Here is a 14,370-nt window from a genome sequence, read left to right as displayed (position 1 = left end):
ACACATCCCATGCTGGGGGTTATTTACTGTATGTGGTGGCAGAGCCATGTCTTGCCAACCACGTGAATTGAAGAAATGCTTTAAAAGGCTGTGAGTCAGTCATGGCTGCTGCTGATTTTCTCTAGTCATTACACCTTGGAAGGTATCTGTTATAAAATATTTCAGGTTGACATCAACCTCCTCTAGGACACACATAATTGAGAATCTGTTACTGTACTCACTTCAGAATCCACAGTTATAACAGTAGATGGCACATGAACTCAGGCATGAAGATGTGAAACGGCCAAGACATATATGGAATTTTGGTGTTGGCTTGGTCTTTGAACTTGGTACTGTCTTTCCTAGCAATGTTAAATCCTGTCTGCTGAGTGTGGAGAGAATTATCACACAGTTGCAGTAAGAGGTTCTGTAAATAATACCTCCTTCCCTTCCATTTTAAGGTGTGTGTGCAGGTTCATAAAAAAGAGAGCTACAATGCCGACATAGACAGAAGGATGGTAACCTTCAGATTTGTCCTGCAACGATGAAGGAGACGTTTTAACTAGGTTCTGCTGAACTGAACACTGATCCAAAAGCTCCTTGAGTCACTAGGCCACAAACATCCATTTAGAGATTTTAGGATGTTCCGACTTAGATATGGGAAGAGATAGCTGATAAAGCCTGATATGAGGCTCAGTACTGAGCGTCCTGTGGAGCACAGCTGCCTTTCCAAATAGACAGTCATGGACTTGGGCTGTGACTCTGTGGGTTGAGTGCACAGCACAAGGATGAGTTCAGATCCTCAGAGCTCACATCAAATTCCAAATGCCAAGCACAGTGGCACATGCCTGTAATCTCAGTTCTGGGATAGAGACAGAGTGAACCCAGAGCATCAGTGGCAGCCAGACTAGTCAAAACAGTGAGCTGCACATTCAGAGAGAGAATCTTCTAAAAAAAAAATATATAAGATGGAGAGCTGTGGAGGGGATATTTATTGTTCACTTGTACCTTCACACTCACTTGAGTGCACACCCAACCAGGAATACCTGCCTACCTGTAAAGACACACAGACCCATAGCCTCCACATTCCCCTGAGTGTGCACATGCATGCACACCTGCACACACACATTGACACAAATGCACACCATAAATGCCTGAGCACACACATTTGCTTACACACCTGCACATACCACACACACACATACATCTGTATGTAAAATACACAAAATCATAATCCTACACAGATGTATACACTTGCAGACACTTGCATACATATACATATACCACATGTGCAAGTTTACACACATGTACATTTGCACACACACCTACATGTTCATATTTGCTTGTATGTACACACACAGCACTCACACATGTACCCTTGCACACCTACACGTACAAGAGTAAATGTGCTTGTAAGCAAAACTAAGCTTGCAAGTCTAGTCCCAGGAATTAACATAAAATTGAAAGGAAGGAGAGAACCAAGTCTACCAAGTTGTCCTCTGACCCCTACAAGCATTCTGACACTAAATATTTATGGACTAATTCAAACCAAAATCATAGTTGGAATTAAATGAGCAAACCCCTGAATTGCTTTTAACCTGTGTCTTACCTATAAGTTGTGCTTATTGGAGGTACAAAAGCTATTTGGAATGAAAATTCAATACAAAATTGGCTTGATCAAGCACATGGAACAAAATCGGCGTTTATGATACACTAAACTATACCTTCTCTGCAACATTTGAACTAACCAGATATGGCCAAAGGCTAGAATGATCCCTGTTCATTTCATAACTGCTTTTGCTGTTGGAAAGTGGTGCTGGATGAAAGATTAAACCTGTTTATACTCCCCTGGGATCCTGTCACAGAGCTGGGCCCCCTCACTACGTAAAGATATAGATTTCCTAAACAAACCATTTCTGATCTCAGCAAGGAACTTAACAGGGATTTTGAGAGTCAAACACACGGGAGCCCAGCTTGGCTGCAGTGGTAAAAGGAACATCCGTCTGAAACTTTCAAAGAACAGATGGTTTCCATCACTAAGGCCATAGCAAGAGGTGTGACAAACAAAAGCAGCTTCTTGGCTAGACCAGCAGCATGACTCTGGGGGAAGTGGGGAGTCAGCTATGCTCAGGGCTGCAGTCAGTCCAGGTAAGTTGGCAGGAGGAATTAGCAGAAGGGCCTGCTCTTTTCTGTCCTTGCAAAGTTTGATAAGAAGTAAAATCAATAAAGCTGCTATGAACATAGTTAAACAACTGGGAGGCAAGGAGAGGGGCAAACAGAGGCCGGGAAATACATAAATACATTTATTAAAAAAAAACCAAAAAACAACAACAACAATAACAACAACAACAAAAAAACAGAAATAAAACCTTAGTTCAAAGAAAGAAAATAATCAATCACTGGTGCTAATAAAACATTCGTTTTGCTTTTCTGTTGCATTAGTGATTCGTTTCCATGCTAAATCTGGTGATTTTGGGTAAGATTCACAAGCTATCAAGTGAAGCAAACTGTGAAAACAAATATTTGCTGGAGCAATAGAGAGGTAGGGAGGAGTGTCATGGTGAATTAATGAACATAAGTCTGAGAAATCCAGGTGAAAATACATCCTACAGGACAGCTAGACCCCTGACTCAACTAAACTCATTGCTTCTCCCCTGGCCTCCGAAAGCAACAGCTTCTGAGGATGCCCAAATGCTCCTAATTTACCCATCATGCCCCAGTAAGCATGTGACAGCATATTGACTAGACCAAAAAATTATACAAATCAGCCCAAAGAGCAAGAAAGTTAATGAAAGATGGAAAAATTATGCAATTAATAAGAGAGGAAGCTCTGCTCTTTAATTATGCTGTCATGTTTTATGCTATTGAAGAGTAACTCAGGGCCTGACAATCACATCTCACTAACACTTGATAATCAGAATGGCCTGTGTGGGCCTCAAGATGGCTTAATGGGTAAAGGAACTTGCTGCAATGGAACAGCATTACCCAAGGGCAAGCTGGGGAGGAAGTTGGTTTTGAAGGAGGTTGGGGGACATGGGAAGGTTTAGAGAGAGGAAAGGGGAGGGGTGGAATGATATGATTATATTTTAATTTAAAATAATTAAAACTTAAAATGCAATGTTATGGAACACTGAGATTTATTAGTCCCAGTGACTCAAAAGCAGCTATTAAAAGTATTACCCAAATGACGCCATTTACAGACATTTAGATTAAAGAGCTAAGAGCAATCTTATCTATTCAATCATTTTTGTGAATATTCACTTTAGCACTGACAATATGAAAGATGGGAGAGAGACTCTGAAAGCAGCTGGTCACTGCCTTCAGACATTCACATCAGATGCTCTTTGTGGTTGGTACAGTCATTTCACTTCACACGTATTTATTAATGCCATTTAGACTTGTCTGTAGGTGTACACATACAAATTCAGAAGGCAGTCCAATGCTATATCAATTCAACTAATCAACAAAATAGTTTCTTCCTTAAAACCTATGACTTCCCTTACCCCACCATGGGATTTGAGAGGGTTTCCATTGCCAGGAATGGATTTTCTCATGTGGTATGAGCCTTAAATCAAAACAGAGTGTAATTGGTTGTCCACATAAGAGTTATGCTACTATTGCACACATGAGCACATCTTGCCTGGCAGTTTGGTCTCATGGATCACAGGGTTCACTATTGGGTAAGAGTATTGAGTGAGAGCTTTTTAACCTAGCAGCATGTATAGCTCCTTCTGGCACCATGAAGCAAGTCAGCCAGAAGCAGGACTTCAGAAAAGCCTCAGTTCTATTTCTCTGTATCATGCCACCAAAGGTGTGTGTTGTTTTCAGCAACAGAGTCTTACCTAGTTATGGTGGGCAGCCAATGGCCATGGCAAGAGTTTTATTGTTTAAGGGTTGTCTGGGACATCGCTGACCAGCTCACAAGGATATACCACTGAAATAAGGCACTTAACTTGGTTTATAATTCATTTGGAAGACTGAAACTTAACATTCCACATGTTGTTTTCAAAATATTGAATTACTAATGGCTTCACCTTGAAGTAAACAAAAGTGGTAAAAGAAGAATGAGGAGACTATCATTTACAACTAGGTAACATGTAAGCTTCACTTTAAAAGATTAAAGTAAAATGAACTAGCCACAGTGGTGCACACCTTTAATCTTGGTTCCTAGTAGGCAGAGGCAGGTGGATCTCTGTGAGTTAGTGGCAAATCTGGTGTAACGAGTGAGTTCTAGGAAACTAGATATGTGTGTGTGTATGTGTATGTGTGTGTGTGTGTGTGTGTGTGTGTGTGTGTGTGTATGTTCCTGTGTCCCACCCAGCAGTTGGTCAGGACAAATCTTTCCCACTAATGTCACCCAAGTAAACACACAGAGGCTTATATTAATTATAACCATTCAGCCATTAGCTCAGGCTTATTACTGACTAGCTCTTATGCTTAAACTCAGCCCATTTCTATTAATCTGTATGTCGCCATGTATTCCACAGCTTTACCTGTGTGCCATTACATGCTGCTCCCTGTACAGCAGGATAGCATCTCTCTCCCCTCTCTCTTTTCACTATTTCCCTTGGATTTTCCAGCCTGGCTCCATCCTGCCCTGCCATAAGCCAATGCAGCTTTATTTATTAACCAATCAGAGCAATGCCTATTCACAGTGTACAGAAAGACATCCCACAGCATGTGTGAGTGGTGTAGTGAGACCCTGTTTCAAAAAATAAACAAACAAAAAGATTAAAGAAAACAAAGAAACCATTAAAAGGAACAACAAACCTAACCAACAAACAAAATGACTGAAGTTTAAATAAACCATTTTCAAATAAATGAAAGGAGAGAGACCTTGCTTACTAATTCCCACAATTTGTAATTGAGATGTGCATGAAATATTTCTTAGGCATTTACAAAAAGGAAAGGTGCAACTGAAAATAGCTAGCATAAGGTGTGTTTCAGTTATTAATGATAAAATAATAGTTTGAATACGCAAAAGTTGTAAATAATAGAACGACATCAAAGGTGATATTAATTTATAGTCCATCTATTCAGAGATGATTATCAGAATCAAGTTGATATGTAGCAGGAATCTTAAAAGTTCTAATTAATAAAATCAAACCTGGAGCCAGGTAGTGGGGTGAATGCTGGAAGATCAGAGAAGCAGAACAAGCCATAGAGCTTCCTCACCTTGCCAATTTCTCAGCTGATCCTGTTTCCTCAGGCTGGAAGCCTCTCAGTCCTCATCTTGAATGAATCTCAACTGAACTGTGATGCTCCAAAGCCTGAAAGCTAACCAGCCAAATGCTTCTAGTTTCTGGTCTTCATGCCTTATTTATCTTTCTCTTTCTGTCATCACTCCCTGGGATTAAAGGCTCACTTTCTGGGATTAAAGGCATGATTCACTATGCTTGGCTGTATCCTTGAACAGATGGATTCTCTGCCTCTGGAATGCTAGGATTAAAGGCGTGTGCTACCACTGCCTATCCTCTATGTTTAATATTGTGGCTGTTCTATCTCTGACCCCAGATAAGTTTATTAGGGTGCACAATACTTCAGGGAACACAATAGCACCACATTGATATATTTGTTCACAGGCTTTTTCTTTCAATACAGATTTAGACTTTAACCTGTTGTGTCTGTGTTCACATAGGAACATGGTAATTGTCACAGATTTGTGGTTGCACTAGACAATAACCATAGCAATGAGGCCCACACATGTCAGGGATGAAAGACCACTAGGAAGGTGAGCCAGCTGGCTGATAGTCATGATTTGGTGGGTTTGCAATTCAGAAATGAGGTTTGAAAGCTGTACTATCAATAGCAGTTTCTTAATCAGGGTTTCTATGGCTGCAATGAAACACCAACATGAATAAAACCAACTTAGGGAGGAAAGGGTTTATTTCAGTCACAGTGCCTTATAATGGTTCATCAATAAAAACAGTGGCAGGAACTCACACAGGGCAGAAACCTGGAGGCAGGAGCTGATGCAGAGGTCTTGGAGGGTTACTACTTACTGGCTTGCTCCTCATGGCTTGCTCAACCTACTTTCTTGTAGGACTAGGACCATCAACCCAGGGATGGCACCACCCACAATGGACTGCCCGCCTCCACATCAATCACTAATTAAGAAAATGTCCTGCAGGCTTTTGTACAGCCCATTTTATGGAAGCATTTTCTTAATTATAGTTCCCTCCTCTCAGAGGACTTTGCTTTGTGTCAAGTTGATGTAAAACTAGCACAGACAAAGAGCAATTTATTTAAAATGCACTGATGAAAATTTTAAAACTTGGGAATGAAATAAGATAAAAAGGAGTGATTTCTACCTTACAATCATGAACCATAAACAAAGGCAGGAATCCCAAAGCTGATTCTGAGTCTAAGAAGTGAAGCCAGATCATGAGAAAAGAGCAACATGCCACTCCAATGTCCCTCCTGCATGTCTTTACAGTCTCTCGTTCAGCATTAGGCCTTCTGACAAAGCTACTTCATTTCAGGGAGAAGTAATAATAAACAACGTGAAAAAGTTTCCATGAAATAGTAAGGTGCAAAAAGATTCAGATAAGAGCATAGCAAAGCATAGACAATGTGTTTGAAATGGGATTGCAGTGTTTGGAAACACTCAGAGAAGGAAAGAAAAAAGTAGTAACAAAAGCAGTTCTCCAGAGCACAAAGAAAAGGCCTTATGGAGTCTCATAGTCCTTACAGGGGACTCAGATAATGAAGAAATGGACACTCTTACAAAGGGGAGGGAAATTAACTACTTCCAAAACTATCCTCATGTAGTACTGCAAAGAAGAATTTGTTGAAACTTGAGTCAGGGACCTGGAAAAGAGCTGCCCCATTAAGTTAAGTATAAAAGAAGTGTGGAAGGGCCTACAAGATGACGCTGAAAAATGGTGCTTGCTGCCACACTGATGACCCTAGTGCAATCTCTAGAGTCCACATAGTCAAAGGAAAGACCAGTTCCCATCGCGTGTCCCTAGACCTCCACACATGACTGTGGCACACATATTACCTAGTCTCAAACACATAGAGAAAACAATTAGGAAATGTACCACAAAGACGTGAAAGAAAAGAATGTAGGAAACAAAAATGTTGATACATATGAAAACCACAGGAGAGGTGGGCCATGTATCTGGGCTTCCTATACCAAAAACAAAAACCAAAACAAAACAAAACAAGCAAATAACAGAATTGAAAAATAATCTTAAATGTATTTTTTGCTTTGTTTTTTTAAGAATGGATTGCACGGATAACAGTATGAGATGTTGACTACAATTTTGTGTTTTGATGAAGATTATAAACTTGACCACAGGATCCCTCTGTGCAAAGTCCTGTCTGAGAAAGAGAGGAACAGGAAGGATTTAGAATACATAGGGCAGAGTCCCTTGAAGAAACATGACTGTAAAGTTCTGTAGTCAGGAGTATGATTTGCCTCATGTCTCATGGATGAACTTCTTGATGAAGGCCTTACCTCACAGGGAAGGATTGGGAAGAAATACTCTGATGGTGAAATGTGGGACATGGTGAGATGGAGAACTTAAGAATGACCATGGAATATGGTCAGTAACCCAAAAGTAGACAACAGAGGGAACTACAAGACAACTTTGAAGAGTTTTGTGCCCAGGAAAGAAATGTATAGATTAGTCAATGCAAAGGTTAGTTTGAAATAAAGGAATTTGTGCCTTTATGATAATGATAATTGTTTTTTACTAGGAACTGTGGGCATATTTGGAAAGAAACGTTTCAGTATATTATTTATATTTGGAGAAAGTGTGAATTTTATTCAATGTACCTTCTAACTCTACTGTTTTTTTTTTTTTTAAAGAAGTCTCTAGTCAAATGGGGGAAACAAACAGGAACAATTAAACATGAAATATGAGACTGAAGAGATGGCTCAGTGGATAAGCACATGGACTGCTGTTCTAAAAGACCAGGGTTCAATTCCCAGCACCAACTCGGTGGATCACAACCATGTGTCACTCCAGTTCCAGGAGATCCAATGTGCTAGTATGGCCTCTTGTGAGGTGCTACTCACATGTAGTACACAGGCATACATGCAGGCAAACCTCCTATTCACATAGAATAAAAATAAACAACTGAACCGGATAGAAAATCAGAAATAAAAACATCTGTAAAACTAAAAATTTAAAGTGAACTTTCACTGTCTATCTCAAAATCTGCAGATGGAAGATATGAAAGAAACATAGATGAATATTAATTATATAATTCTGGTAATGGCCATATGGACATACAACACAAAAGTGTAAAGCTTTTACATACTTGAACATTTTTATAATAAAGTACTAAATTTCTATATCAGCTATTGAACTGTGATAAAATGTATTTGGATAAAATATTGAAAGTCAGAGGTACAAGAAGCACCCTGTGAAGAATTCCTGGAGAGGTTAGACTGTCTCACATTTTCAGAAGTCATCACAAAGACATGAGGTATTGCTTCATCATTAAAAACAAACATCTACATAGAAATGTGTTGTTATTAGTGGAAATTCAGCTTTGGAATGTAAATATGTTTAAAAAAAAAGGCAATGTACCTATTTAACACAAATGTTAGGTCTTAAAAAATGATAAATTTGGAGACTAACAAGGTAAGAGCCATCAGCAGCTCATTTCAAAGTGCATAAAAATCCTAGAAACACAGAAATGTTTGCCCTCATTCAAAAGGAATGGAATACAGCCTAGTTGGAGATGACAATTCCCCTGTAGGGTCAGCAAGACTTCAGTGTGTAATGGGGACAAAGCAGGGTCCTAAGTGTTGGCCCCTCTTGCGAAAAAAGTATAAACTGACATGTGGGTTTTGGCAAAAAAATGTGTCAGGATATTAAACATAAGTTTACAGACTCTCATACCCAGAAAATCCACTTCTAAGAGTTTACCCAAGAAAATATTATCCAGCTTTATAACAATAAACAGTGATATTTAGATACTTACTAAAACACTCTTTACAAAAAGCCCAGTGTCCAAGAAGTTTAATTTCTTTTTTTAATAGATTTTTTATTATTATTATATTTATGTTTTTATTTTACACATCAGCCATGGGTTCTCCTGTCCTCCCCCATCCAGCCCCCACACACACCTTCTGCCATCCCCTCCCCTCCATTCCCATCTCTGCCAGGGTCCAGACTCCCCTGGGGATTCATTTAAACCTGGTGGATTCAGTACAGGCACGTCCTGTCCCATTCTTCCAGGCTGAGCAAAGTGTCCCTGTGTAAGTCCAAGGTTACAAACAGCCAGCTCATGCACTAAGGACAGGTCCTGGTCCCATAGCCTGGATGCCTCCCAAACAGTTCAAGCTATTCAATTGTCTCACTTATCCAGAGGGCCTGATCCAGCTGGGGGCTCCACAGTCTTTGGTTCATAATTCATGTGCTTCCATTAGTTTGGCTATTTGTCCCTGTGCCTCTCCAATCTTGGTCTCAACAATTCATGCTCTTCCAGTCCCTCCTCTTTCTCGACAGTTGGACACCTGGAGCTCCACCTGGGGCCTGACTGAGGATCTCTGCATCCACTTCCATCAATTATTGGATGAGAGTTCCAAGACGACTGTTAGGGTGTTTGGCCATCTGATCACCAGACTAGATCAGATCAGGCTTTCTCTCAACCATTGCCAGCAGTCTACAGAGGATGTATCATTGTGGATTTCTGGGGACCTCTCCAGCACTCTGCCTATTCCTGTTCTCATGTGGTCTTCATTTATTATGTTCTGTTATTCCTCGTTCTCCCATTCTGTTCTTGATCCAGCTGGGATCTCCTGCTCCCCTAAGCATTCTTTCCCTCAAATCTTGCCCTTCATTACTCCCACTGTCAAATTACCAACACAATTCTTCACAGATCTGGAAAGAATAATACTCAACTTCATATGGAAAAACAAAATAGCCAAAAGAATCCTGTACAATAAAACAACCTCTGGAGGCATCACAATGCCCGACCTCAAGCTCTACTATAGAGCTACCATAATAAAATCAGCTTGGTCCTGGCATAAAAACCAACATGTGGACCAATGGAATCGAATTGAAGACCCTGACATTAAACTGCACACCTATGAACATATAATTTTTGACAAAGAAGCTAAAAATGTACAATGGAAAATAAGAAATCATCTTCAACAAATGGTGCTGGCATAACTGGATGTCAATGTGTAGAAGGCTGCAAAGAGATCCATATCTGTCACCATGCACAAAACTTAAGTCCAAGTGGATCAAAGACCTCAACATAAATCCAGTTACTCTGAACCTGATAGTAGAGAAAGTAGGAAGTACTCTTGAATGCATTGGCCTAGGAGATCACTTCCTAAATTTAACACCGGTAGCACAGACACTGAGAGAAACAATCAATCAATGGGACCTGTTGAAACTGAAAACTTTTGTAGAGCAAGGGACATGGTCAACAAGACAAAGCGACAGCCTACAGAATGGGAAAAGGTCTTCACCAACCCCACATCTGATAGAGGGCTGATATCCAGAATATATAAAGAACTCAAGAAATTAGACATCAAAAGCCCAACAGTCCAATTAAGAAATGGGCTATAGAACTAAACAGAGAATTTTCAACAGAGGAAGTTCAAATGGCTGAAAGACATTTAAGGAATTGTTCAGCATCTCTAATTATCTGGGAAATGCAAATCAAAATGACTCTGAGATACCACCTTCCACCTGTCAGAATGGCTATGATCAAAAACACAGAAGACAGCTTATGTTGGAGAGGATATAGAGCAAGGAGAACTCTCCTCCACTGCTGGTGGGGATGCAAGCTTGTACAGCCACTTTGGAAATCAATATGGTGCTTCCTTAGAAAACTGGGAATCCATCTCCCCCAAGACCCAGCTGTAGCACTCTTGGGCATATATCCAAGGAATGCTTAACCATACCACTAGGGCATTTGCTCAGCTATGTTCATATCAGCATTGTTTGTAATAGCCAGAACCTGGAAACAACCTAGATGCCCTTCAACTGAAGAATGGATAAAGAAAATATGGTACATTTACACAATGGAGTACTACTCAGCAGAGAAAAACAATGACATCATGAGGTTCACAGGCAAATGGATGATCTAGAAAAAAATCATCCTGAGTGAGGTAACCTAGACTCAGAAGGACAAACATGGTATGTACTCACTCATAGGAGGATACTAGATGTAAAACAAAGATGACTAGACTGCTGCACAACTCCAGGGAGGCTACCTAGAAAACGGGACCCTAGAAAAGACACAGGGATCACCCAATGACAGAGAAATGCATGAGATCTACATGGACAACCTGGAAGAAGTTTAATTTCTCATCAATGAAAGATATATTAACTATCTTTTATGTAGACAGTACACAGGAGTACAACTCAAGCCTACTGTAGTGATATCCGTAAGTCTCATTCAAGTAGAAAAATTAAAGTAGTGGAGGTGGTGGAGATGGGTTAATGGCTAAAGTGCTTGCCGCACCCTCAGGAGGACTTGAGTTCTGGTCCTCAGTACCACGCAGAAAGCTAGGTACAGGATTGGTGCTTATAATCCCAGCCCTGGGGATGCAGAGACTAAAGGAATCCTGGGTCCTGCTGGTCAGCCCACCTAGCTTAGTTGGCTTACACTAGATTGGGTGAGAGATCCTATGGAAAAATGATGATGATGATGACGATGATGATGATGATGATGATGATGATGATGATGATAGCTTCTGAGAAAGATACCCAACAAAGACTTCTAGTTTCCAAATCACATATATCCAAGCACACACACACACACACACACACACACACACATATTGGATTATAATGATTAAAGTAGGATCCATAAAAGCCAACCTAACTTAGAATATTAATAAAATTTTCTTGGAAGTCTATATAACTCCCATTGTATAATATATAAGAAGATACAATACATTTTCCCAAGAAAATGCTTTCATCATTATTTAATTATTTCTTTTATTTTTGAGGTTCTATCTTTCACCCCTCCTTTTCTTTCTTTTAAATCCCCATATGTATACCTCCTTGCTCTAGTTCAAATGCATGTCCTCTGTTTTCATTAATTTTTGTTACATGTATATAACACACACACACACATTATATATGTATATGATCCGTATCTATCACCTTGCCCAAAGCTAACTCCAAACAGACTAAAGATCTAAATGTGAAACCTGACCTCAAGTGAAACTGCTGGAAGGAAGCTGGCAGTACCTGTATGATACAGGTGTAGGAAAGGACTGTCTGAAGAGTGATCTATTCGACACATGCAAGAAACTGATTTCTCCCCTCTGCCCTTTGCACTTAGGCACATGGGTACAGGCATGGATTCTTTTAGAAGGCTTCCTACATAGTTTACTACATTGCTGGTAAGGACAGTGTTACTCATCTGTGCTGAATGATTTGTGCCAAGCTTATCTGGAATCAGCAGAGTTTCTGGTAGAGAGGATGCCAGGTGTAACTGAAACCAGGTATCAAGGATCAACAGATACCTGGTAATGGCTGAGTGTCTGAGGATGGAGAAGTCAAATGCACACATGCTGCTTACCGGTACTCACACAGGAAAATAAAGAAACCCATGTCACCATGATAGTGCAATATTGCCTATCTTTTCACCTAATAAGTGATTGGATTTTCTCTCAAAACCATCATTCCTGCCACGGAGTCTGGTCCCAAGGTATCAGTAACATGTGGCTGGGATATCTACAAGTCAACACCCCAAAGGGCTATCAGCATGCTTTCTTGTTTTCATTGCTGCTGTTGCCTTGTTTTGTTTGTTTGTTTTAATAAGCAGTTCGTCCTGTGTAAGTTCTCAAGGCAGCCTCTCCCATCAGAGTGAGGGAGTGGTCAGGGCTGCCTTGAGCCTGCGTGACTCTATTTCCCAGAATTCAGTAATTCATCTCCTTGTTCAGGGTCTTTGTCTCTTCTGGGATCACACGGTTCTCAGAACTCTTCACTGTTAATATTTTGATGACATCATATTTGTGTACATGTTCTGGTTACTTTTCCTGATCAGGGACTCTGGATTCACATTGTGTGCAACGTTGCACATCACCAAGGAACTGGTCTAGGATTTTTATACATTTACATATTTGGGGCTGATTTTTCATTAACAATCAACTGTACGACAAAGACAGACTCCTTCAAAATTTCAGGTCTCTGGGTTTCTGATGATCCCAGCTGTGAGGCTGGCTTCTGTCTGTACCAAACACCTTTCCAATGCTCAGAAAACTGATTGGTTCACCTCATCTGGCATGCCTCAAGGAGAGCTGTGGGAAGTGTTCACAGTCTGTCGTTTTGCTGTTGCTATTGTTACTGTTTGATCATTATCTGTTGCCTATCTTACACTTCTCCAAAATCTCTGCAAGATTTCTTCCAGCAACTGAGCTGTAAGTAGACATGGCTTGCATTATAAAATAATGACATCACAATCAGGCTGCCTTTTAACAAACCGTCTTAATCTCTCTTAGTGAACTCCAGTTTGCTGATTATGGGAAGCAATGGTCTGTGAGGCAAGATTGCCAGCAGGCTCTTTCTATTAGAACTTGTGTATCTTGTCACTGTGTTGGTTTTGATAGCTACTTGGAAATATATCCATGGAGATGCAGTGTAAATAGCAGATGAGCCACATTTCAGGTGTGAACCTAGGATCCTTACAGGGGGATTCAGACAATACCACATCATTTGGTTTGAGCTGATGGGAGGTTCTGGAACATCAGTGGCATAAGAATTCAAACCATGGAGCAGGAGGCCAGCGGGAAGAGGCAAGCCTTCCCTTTCATGGTAATGTTGTGTGCAGAGTACCTGTGGGGAACATTTTAGGTCTGTGCCAGGAGACAATTACACATTTGTCTTGTACTTTTACAACAAGCTGTGATGGTCAAAAAGACAGCTGAGCCTTTCCATAAGCCTTTCAAAGACAGATCACGGCAGACAAAGGAAACTGTTTAAAGGCAATGCCAGTCTGTTTTTTCACAGGCGTTAGAGAGTATGTGCAGCATGTTTCACACTATCAAAATTAATGACCTCAAATAAACAAAACAAAGGTTAGCTATTATATCAGAGGAATCTCAAAGAAAAATAAACTGTACCAAAAGGCTGTCCATGAAGGTGATGAGAGCTAGGCATGGCTACTGAGAGGATCAGTGTGACTATCTGGACTCTCAGGTAGAACACAAGGGTCATTGGTGACAAGATAGAAAAGCGACGAGCTTCCACATTATCTATTCCCCATATTAAAGTGAAAGAATCTAACAGTGACTAAGAGCACAAGATCTTGACTAGAGCATTAAATAATATTTACTGTGAAGAACATGAATTTGAAACATACCAGGCCAGTACTATTCAACAGGCAGCTGTGAATGCCCCTTGAGCTATTTGATGAGGCTAATACAAAATGAGATCCTTGCCTGTGAGCAATGCAGAATGGATT

Source organism: Onychomys torridus, chromosome 6 (genome assembly GCF_903995425.1).
Source record: "Onychomys torridus chromosome 6, mOncTor1.1, whole genome shotgun sequence".
NCBI classification, from domain to species: Eukaryota; Metazoa; Chordata; class Mammalia; order Rodentia; family Cricetidae; genus Onychomys; species Onychomys torridus.
The sequence above is the reverse complement of the archived record's forward strand: the minus strand, read 5'-3'. Positions refer to the sequence as shown.